We start from the raw sequence: 10,206 nt of genomic DNA, 5'->3' as shown, positions 1-10,206 counted from the left end.
TAGCTGAGCTCTCAGGCAGATGTTGAAGGCTAATTGAAGATCACCTGCCATTGTGAGACCTGGACAAGAAGGGCAGCTTCAAATGGGCATAGGATGAGACGAAGTCCTCCTTGACTGTATAAGTCATCTGAAGGTGCTGTCGCTTTTTTAGTTGCAAAATCAGAGAGAATGCCCATTGGTTCCTAGTACATTTCAGGACCTCGAGAAAAGATAAAGACGATATTGTAAACTACGACTCACACATTTCAGTACACCGTTTCACAGAGGAGAGTGGTCAAGGCCATTGAGCTTGATAGAAGACAAAGACAGAACATGACTGAACTTTCTGTTTGTCCTTGCCATATTTACCTTCATTCCGGCATTTCTGCGTCTTTGTGTTTCTCATAGAGCCTGCATTGTGATTGGCAAAGATGGCAAAATAATTGAGAAAACATATTTGATATTTGAAATATCTGTCATGTAAAAGATATGTTATCCTTGACAAGTCTTTCTTTTGTAAAGTAACTACAATCATATGTTGACCTCATAGGTTGGGTTGTAACTTGCTGGCTGCTGACCAAGGCAAACGGTTATTCCTGAGTGTAAGGACCTTGGATCAAATCACTCTTGTATGATGCCAGCTTAGTGCAGATCCAAGGCCAAACAGAACAGAAAAAATAAACGTTTTCAAAACTACCCACATTGCTTTGACATGGTCTAATAGCAGGAGGGTGACAGAAGAGTGGGAGAGGAATGGTAGCATAGTGGAGGGAGCACAGCAGGCCGAATGCCATTGCCAGGACAATGATGACCAAATAAATGAAATGTGTCCGCATCAACGGCATTTACAGAATGTTTTTGCGGTAGACAGCAACTTGCTTCAGGGACACTGCTGCCATCTGCGTTGCTTTCCTTCATAGGAATTGATGGTATGCATTGGTATTGAATCTAAGAGCCAACTGAGAAGGTAATCTCTGTACACTGTAAAAAATAAATGTATGTATATATTTCTCTGAGGTCAACACCAGTTTACCAAACTATAAGATGCAAGCAGCTCAAATGAATGATAGAATTCGAACACACAGGCATAACAGGAACAAGCCTGAACCACAATGCAGTTACTTTGTGTGGCAAAATAATGCAGCGCACCATGACATAATGGGGATTCTGCCCCCATTTGTGTTTACCTTGGTCCCACAAGTTTAACCATTTGATATTAGGGTGAGGAGTAGATTAAAGTCGTCAGTTAAAGAAGCAGACTGTAGGATTTAGTGGTAAGGTTGCAGATTGCATCCAACTGAACACCCTTCCGCTCACCCTTCCCTTTCTAAGCTTGGACAACTACATTGGCCTTCAATGTAAGAACGCAAAGAAGCAAAAGGCCCTACCCAGAGCCAGTGTTTGGTTTATCCGTTCTGAGCGGCTGTAGAAACATGGCGGTGCAACAAAGCGGACTCCATGTAGTTTCTAGTAATACGCTAAATAAAACATAGTTATGAATATTATATTATATTCCTGCTAATAAATGCTGCTAAGTCCCAGTTTGTGTACTCTACTGGTTAGCTAATGGTTGCCACTCTGCACTGTACTTAGAAAGGGATTACAATTGATAATGGCTGAAGCGTTGCACCCCCTCTCCGGTTCCCCCTCAGGTTAACAATGGTAAGGTTCAACCTCATATCATGTCTGCCACTGTATACAAACTTTTTGAAACTAAACAAATTACTGACATTTAAATAACGTACTTATAAATATTCCATGAACAGGAATGGGGAAAATCATTGGTATATACAGAAACAAAAGCAACATGTGGTTTTAAGCATAGGTTTTTTTGTCTCCAAAGAACTATTCTGGGGATGGGATGTGCAGAAAATTATAATGCAATAACACATTATTTTTATGTAAACTTTGAAAAGTGTGACATTTTTATTGCACTCTTAAAAAAGTGTTAAAAGCCGTAAAATGTGGTGCTGACTGTCCATCGATCCATTAGCTATACTCACTTCACAGGGGCGCTGGAGCCAATTCCAGCTGACATTAGATAAAAGGCGGGTGCACCCTGGATAGGTTGCCAGCCAACCACAGGGCCGGTTAACGCTAGAGACAGAATAGAAAGTACACACTCCACTGAGAGTCAGTTTCCTGATTCAAGTGGGTTTCGCCACTTCCCCGCCCCTTTAGAAGACTAGTGGCAGGTCCTGAGTCGATTAAATCGGGAGAATGGGTTAAATCCATAGACTGTGTATATAAGAAGTGGACAAAGTCGTTATGATGCCACTCATTGGTTTGTGGACTGGTGTTAGTTCGGAGTTTTGGCCGTAACCATCTTGGATTGTGACTGTTGCCATCAGTATATATAAGAGATGCCGTATACGGCTCTGGTGGAAGTAGTGACCTGTCAATTAGAAGGTAGCCCCGCCCTAAAGTATACTCTGCTTTATGGTCTATTTCACTCTAAATGGTACCATAATTTACTGAATCAACATCATGCTGTATTGAAGATGACTTGAAACTAGCGATTGAGACCATAAACTCATGTTTACAATGTTTACTGAGGTAATAAATCAAGTGAGGAGTCAGTTTATTTTTTTTCTTTTGTCTTCTTTTTGCAACCAGATTAGTCACCTCTTGATGGCCATTTGAAAGAATGCAAGTTTAAGACACTACCGTAATGGTTTCACTTCTGCCGCTTGGTTAAATCCAATTTCATGTATCTACTTTTATGTATATGACGAATGTACTGATTAAGTGTAAGTTCAGTAACACTTCCAAACACTGGTGGGGGAATGGGGGAGAGAGGAAAAAATGCATTGACCACACCCATTTAGGAGACAGGAAGTGTATACCATTTCAAACCATTGGCGAACCGGTGATGTGTCATCTTTGCTATAGAGCAACTTTGTTAACACCCAAAGATTATTTCTTAGACTGTATTTGTACACATCATATATAACAACATATTGATGCACAGAATCCTCTCATCTAGGAGGCCTAGCTGTTGCTGTGTGGTAATGCACAAAGAATAGAACACATCACACTGCTTTATTTCATTGTTTTGCTTTATGCATATTTGTAAGAAGTATTACATTTTTGCACAAAAAAAACCCCCAAAAACAATTCCGTTTGATATATTCAAAAAAACGAAAGCTAATTGCTAAGATTATAATTTTCTAAAATATTCTAAAGTATTTACATTTTAGAATGTCTGCAAGCAACTTAACGACATGATCATGACCCCATCCCACACTGCCAGATGCTGTAGAATGAATGAATGGATGAATGAATGTCTCAAACAATGGATTTTACTCTGCAATTCATGGTCTTCCCTTGAGATGAAGACCTGTATTGTTTTATGCTGTTAGTGTGCAGTTGTTTCATTGTCCAACTCAATAAGACAAAGCTTTAAAAACGGACCCTTGTTCGAGCATTTGTGTTAATGAGAGTGTCTTCAACACAAGCAATGGTTAAAAACTACAAATACAGCGTTGGATGTGTGGCCGTGATGTGGACCTCTGAAAAGGAAGGAAAAGCAAAGAGCATTTAACAGCTGGACACAAAAGCACCGACTCATTCAAATACACTTCCTTGCTGTCAGCAAGAGATTGTCACAATAGATCACACAGTAACTTCCTGTAGAGCTGTCTGTGTCAGTCCATCAGTCACATTAGCAATCTAAGTGAAGCTCAATCAAGTGCAGTCTTGGTGTGGGGAATGTGTCTGTCCCCTGTATGTGTCCATCAGAGGGAAAATGTTGAGTATTGATTTCATGTCTGGTGAGCCTACAGACTGCAGCTGGAAGTGACAGTCGGTGACTCAGCTCGGTTTGGCAACAGACAAAAGCTGAAAGAGAAACAGCTTTGAAGGTGCACAGAGAAACTATCAAGCAGATGTCTACTGTAAAGACAGAAAGTAATTTCTTCTTGACAATGTCATACGAATACTTGGTGCCAACTAGTTAACGTGGCATCACTGAACTATCTTCCCGCTTATTTCTGATCAGAAGAATGACAGCATTGTGCCAGTCCATGAATACCAAGACAACAGCTCAGTGTAAATTCACATTCATCTTCTTGCCAAAGAAATAAATAAAATTCCTAAGAATAATGAAGATGATGATATCAGTTTTGTCCTGTTTTCATGTTTGGTACACTGCCATCCCTGTTGCTTATTGACTGTTGATGTTTACTTTTTATTGTTTTCGTGTGTTGGCAGCCTGGTCAGACCTTTATAATGAGGGCAAATAGAGAGGCCAGGCCGAATAAACACAGAGCCAAGTATGTGTTCCAGAGTTAAATGCTAAATATTTTCTGCCAAAAAGAAGCGATAAACGAAGCTTTCTTGAAGTGTAGTATTAATTTGTGCCATTTTGCTGTTTGTTTCTGTAAGCAATATGTTCTTTTTGGTTGTTTTCTTTATAAGCACAGCATTACATCTCCGATTTCAAGGGGAAAGTAATCCTTTTTAATGAAGAGATGTCCAATGACCGGAAATATCCATGTGCACATTGGAAAATTGGGGACTCAGTGTCTTTGGAGCTTGACCCAGACTAAAAACTAAAAGTCAAGATACTGCTTCCATTTCGACCAGATTTTTTGTTGTTGTTTGCCTCTTGTGAGTTCCCAAACCTTATGGGAGTTGAAAATAAAATGCTTGCATACCCTGTTAAAGACAATTTTAAAATGATTCCGTTCTTTTTGCTCTCATACAGTATATTTGTGAAGGAAAAAGTAGGCGTATGACATCTTCACATCAGCAGAAGTACAATGCTGGTGGATAACTTCATCAACTGTGAGAAGTTTCTTCCCCGAAGAGCAGCGTGGATGAGATGGACACATTCCGCTGTTGTCTTGTCTTGGGATTGTTTTCTGTATCATCCAGAAGCAATTCTTGGAGGCAAACATTTTATTTCAAACTCAGAGTGAGAATGACTTTGTTTGGGAATATCAAAGCGCCAAACAGAAAAATAAAGAATAGTATAAGAAACTCATGACAAAACACGCCACTTGCTTAAATTCATCAAATAATGCTTAAATACCTGAAAAACAAACATTCTTATTCTATTTCGAAGCAGCCTGAAGACGTTTTTCACTCAGGCAAAACGGCTTGTATTCAATGTTTATTAACAAGCTCTTGAAGTCCCTCCCTCTACTTTGTCAAAGCAACAATAAAATCCCTCTTCAATTTTGTTATTTGGAGACTAAAACAATTCTCTTTGAAGTGTTTTTTTTTCTCCTTCTTTCATGGATGCAGATTTGGCTTGTAACCAGGGCTTCCTTCTTTTTTTTGTGCCAAAAGATTTACATAAAAGCCTGCAGTCTGGAAAGTTTTGAACAGATTCTGACAAAAAGTAAACTAAGGATGTGCGACAAAATGAAAGCCTCAAGGACCGGTGGATGGGTGTGTGGGGGTGTTGGTGGCGAGGGCAGAGAGAGGGACACTGGAGGGGGTTGCTGGGTAGCTGAGCTTTAGCCTGGCTGCGTATGAGAGCAGCAAATCCGACTTGGTTGGTAAACAGAGGCTCCAGGGACACTTCTTTTGCATGCAGGCTGCTACGGACTAGATGGAAGCCCTCTGTGATTCTAATAGAGTAAGCTCATAGAAATCACCATAGAAAATGCCAATAAGGCTGTCAGCCACCACTACAGCACAACACAGGCTCTCACTCAAACACACCAGCACTGACAATTTTATACAAGGCACAGACACGCACAGGCAGACAAATAAGGATTTATCTGTGAGCGTGCATGGAGACACACATCCCTTTCTGAAGAATAACCAAGTCTTAGCTGAAAGTATCATAAGGGCATCATCTCTCTTTAATTTAACCCCCATTGAATTTGGACCGGGCTAGTTCAAAGGAAGCGTATTCCTTTTCAACTGTACACAAGAGTTAACAAACTAATTTTATGGTCGCGGTGTTCAAAGTGGAATGTCACACATTATATACATTTTCCAACTGTTATTCTTTTGCCCTTGGACAGTTAAGGCAAAAGCTGACTTTAAATGGCATGCTGACTTTGTGCAGTCGTAAGATTTTTGTACCCAAATGAGGGTCACATTCTGCTTCACAGGAGCAAGAATTTTATTAACTTAGTACGTCTGCACGCAGTCAGCCCCCACAAATCAGCAGCCCCCGATTTTACATCCTGGTGACATCACAACTTCAAGGGCTCTGCCTCTGATTTCTAGCTTTGGGAAAGACTGATGCAAGTTCACCGACATCGACCAAACTGTTCTGGGACACCAAAATAACCTATGAAGATTTTAAATGTCAATCTACATCACCCTTTAGTAAGCCTTTCTTCTGATCTATTCATTCTGCTATGGACTAATGCTCCGTGTACAGTATCTGGACAGTCTTCTCTGAATGTATAGGGAGATCAGACCGACATCCCCTGAGATCTGTTTTCTCTTCCTTTCTTTTCCTTTCCTTTTCCTTTAGTGGCAAGCACCTGTAATTTATCTTCATCGACTATTATGGACATCCTCTGGAACAAAACCTGGACTCGAAAAGTATCAAATCAACAGTACATTTTTCAGAAAATGGCAGATCCAATTTTATACATGTCCCTGTGGCTTCCCTCTAACTGTTGGTGTGCTGATGCTTCACTCATTTGATGCATGCTTCTCGCAGCCTAGGAGGAGCTTTTCAAGATTGTTTCTGTCTCCCGCAACCTGTGAGATGGGCCTCAATTGGAGGAATGCTAACAAGATATCCCAATGATGTTCAATATAGCGCCTTGAAGACATGAAAACCTGCACGGCCAAATAGCAAATAATCTACATGAGACAGAAGAGATGGAGTGTTGTCTCATTTTGACATCTAGCGAGATAGCTGGTTTGTCACTAAATGTGATGTGTGGTCGGAGAAAAATGTCAAAAATGTTGTTTTTTCTTCAAAGTAACTATAGTCTACCTTTTCATTACAGCTTGCATTTACCTGCTCATGTTAACAAATTCTCGAAAGGGGAAGCACCGAGCTTCAATCAGCGCTTGTCCTGCAGGCGACAGAGAAGGATCACAGAATACACTATTATATATACTTGGCTTACCGACCCTTAGTCAGTACATATAATATGAAAAAAACTCATTTTGACATTTTCTCTCAGCTCAACCTCTGCAGCTTTTCATTTGATGTAGATCTACCTGCTGTGTCCTATGAAATCTATAATTCAAAGATCCATTTTAGGCCTTCACATATCAAACTGAAAGAAATCCTTGTTATTTTGCCATCAATCTTTCACTTTTATGTTTTTTTTGCTTTAACTGATAGCTTTGACAACTGCTAGTGAACTGTGAACTTTTTTAAAGTTTAAAATCCTCCAATTTTCTTTTTTACTTCACCTCAATTTTAAATGTGTTTTAGCTGATTTACTCATATATCATTCAGTTGAACTTCCAGATGTCATTACAACTGTCATATAATTACGGGAATAATAAAAAACTGACTTGTTACGAGGGATTGATTTGGAGTGAAAATACAAGGAACAATAACCATAGTATACGTAAAAGATCTGGTTCTTGGGTTTCAAAATATATTAACCATTTACATGTCTGGACAACTACATATCAACAGTATGTGTGAGTTTCTCACAAGCTATTGACAGAATTGGGGCACTTAATGAACATTACAATGATTGTAAAACTATAAGTGACGCTCAACATCTGTAAACAATCAAATCTGTAATTGGCATAAATTGCTAAAGTAAAGTCACATAGACTAGAGATGATTAAAAAAAGAATCCAGTGGCTTTTATTATGTAGGATAGATCATTCTACATGCAATTCTCATTTCTGTGTCATTGCTTTATGTCTTGTAATTAATTAAATGAAAACATTAAGAATGTAATCATATTTTCTGTCGTTAAGGAGGCTACTGTTGCATTTTTCATGTTAGCAGAAATTGATTAGTACTTGCTCAATTGCCTCCCACATTGATATTCTATTTGGATATCTTACAAGTGCATAAACAAACAAGGTTTTCCTTTGACACTAAAATCACAGTCCAGCAACTTTGATTGGAATTCTTAATGGGTGTGGGCCAAGAGTGGTATCAGACGATATGGATTGGGTCCACTCAACATACTGCAAACTGTCAGGCTCAAATGATAAAACCAGACTGAAATTGGCCTGCGTGCAAAGGATTGCTGAGGGCAAGGATTATAAAGGTTTTTCACCCACCACCTTGCCCCCATATTGATTTAAGTATAACCAGGAGATTTATCAATGTTTGACAGGGAGTTCAGTAACACTTAGAATTAAGTTGCAACTACCAGTGTTAAATAAAAATGCCACCACAGCAAGGATTTAAGAGAAGGACATGTCGGGTCATGTGGCCTTCGCCACACTGTACATACTCTACATATTTAATACATGTCCTATTTTAGCTCAGATTTATAGATCTATACACAACCATTATTACAATCTAATCTGAACATTTGGATGTTAAAAATGTAGTTTTAAATGAAGTTAAGGGTTGAGAGCGTCTCAGATCTTTAATGGGCAATGTGGATCGACAGGGTGTTTTTGAATCTTAACATCTGGGAGTTTTTATTACTGCTGACAAAATTTTAGAGACTATCAACTGCAGCTCCACAGATGCACAGTAAAGCTTACAAATAATGTGGCTATTAGCTTTAGAAGAGACACACACATGACACAAACACGTCAGAGGGAGTGCGAGTGTGCCCCCTATTAGGAATGTAGGCTTGCATGCATGATGAAAATACTTACATGAAACATGTCAAGCATGCATTCTGCACATGTTCTGACAGCCAACTGTACTCAATATTTCATATATTTTGTTGAAGATTCAAGATACTATGAATAGTCTTTTCTATCTCTTGGTGTATCTAAGCCAATACTTATCACTGAGAGAACATTTATACCCCATCTGTTTAACTCAGCAATGTTATCTTTATGGAAAGCAGGCTGTGAGCCTTGCGTTGCCTGGAAGCACATGTGGGATGAGATAGGAGACGGATACAAGAAGATGGGAGACAACACAGTGCACAGAGCACTGAAGCAAAAAAGCAGCGAGGGAATATGTCGAGAAATCAAAGCCCAGACAATTTGAAGGGGAAAGGATTCAGATGCACAAACATACAATATGTTTTTCTTAGACCTGGAGGTGGAAGAGCTCAAATCAAAATCCAATTAGCTATTTTCAAACTTGGGTCTGCTCTCAATGTAAAATCATTTTTCACAACACCTTGCTCTGCCTCAAAGTGGGACGGCCAAGCCTGTAACTGACCCACTTGTGTAAACCTGTGATGTTAATTCTAAATGGCATATACATGTATGTCCTTCTAAAGACGAGGGGACGGGGGGGACGGGGGGGAAATCATTTCAGAACACAAGCCACAGTTTAATGCTTTTTAGATAACCATGAAAATTTAAATGTGCAGCATTTTCAGAAAAGTCACAAGAAAGGGATATGCTTTTTGTCATGAGACTTTTTTTTAACTCACACAATCCCAGACCAGATCATTTTTCTCCATTGCTCTGTCTATATTTTATAATATGACCCAAACTGTACTTGGTTCTCTGGCATGGACAGTGGTGACTATCTGTAGACATTTTTCTCTTAATTAATGGTGTTGGGAGAACTGTGTGGGATCTGGACCTGGTTGAGGTGCAGCTGCTTCCTCTTTTATAACGTTATAAAGCATTTAGTGCAGTCAGGCAAAATCACAAATCATATTCTGATTTCCTTTTTTTACCTTTCAGTTATTATCCCATGAACTCCCAAACATGTGTTCACAGGCTCCTCTAGCGACTAGCGATCACTCTAAGGGAAGAATATTTGAGCTTTACCTATTTTGTCTCTCTTTAGTGCCATTGTGGTAAATGCTGCATTGCCCCACTGCCATCAGTGTCAAGCCCAAGGCTCCCCATGGGAGATCTTTGCATGATTTCAACAAAAGCACTGATGCCAAAGACGTTTGAATTATTTAACTCAAACATCTGCATTGTTGTTTACTTGTTTTCTCTTTCTCATCTGCCAGAGAAGCGTCGTCTCCGTTTTGCATTCAGTTTGAGTAAGTAGTCTTTCCTCGTTGTTGTTGTTTTGCTTTTGAGAATTTCCCAATGCCAACTGAAGTCTTGTATAATAATATTAATTTGATAACCGAGACAACACATGCATGAACTGATGAAGGGATCACAAGAACCCTGCTGGACTCGGGACTCGTCTGTCTTTAGGCAGCAGCAAAGTTGTTTTCCCTT

Source organism: Anarrhichthys ocellatus, unplaced genomic scaffold (assembly GCF_004355925.1).
Source record: "Anarrhichthys ocellatus isolate YVR2014 unplaced genomic scaffold, GSC_Weel_1.0 scaffold27, whole genome shotgun sequence".
NCBI lineage: Eukaryota > Metazoa > Chordata > Actinopteri > Perciformes > Anarhichadidae > Anarrhichthys > Anarrhichthys ocellatus.
This window is presented reverse-complemented; position numbering follows the sequence as displayed.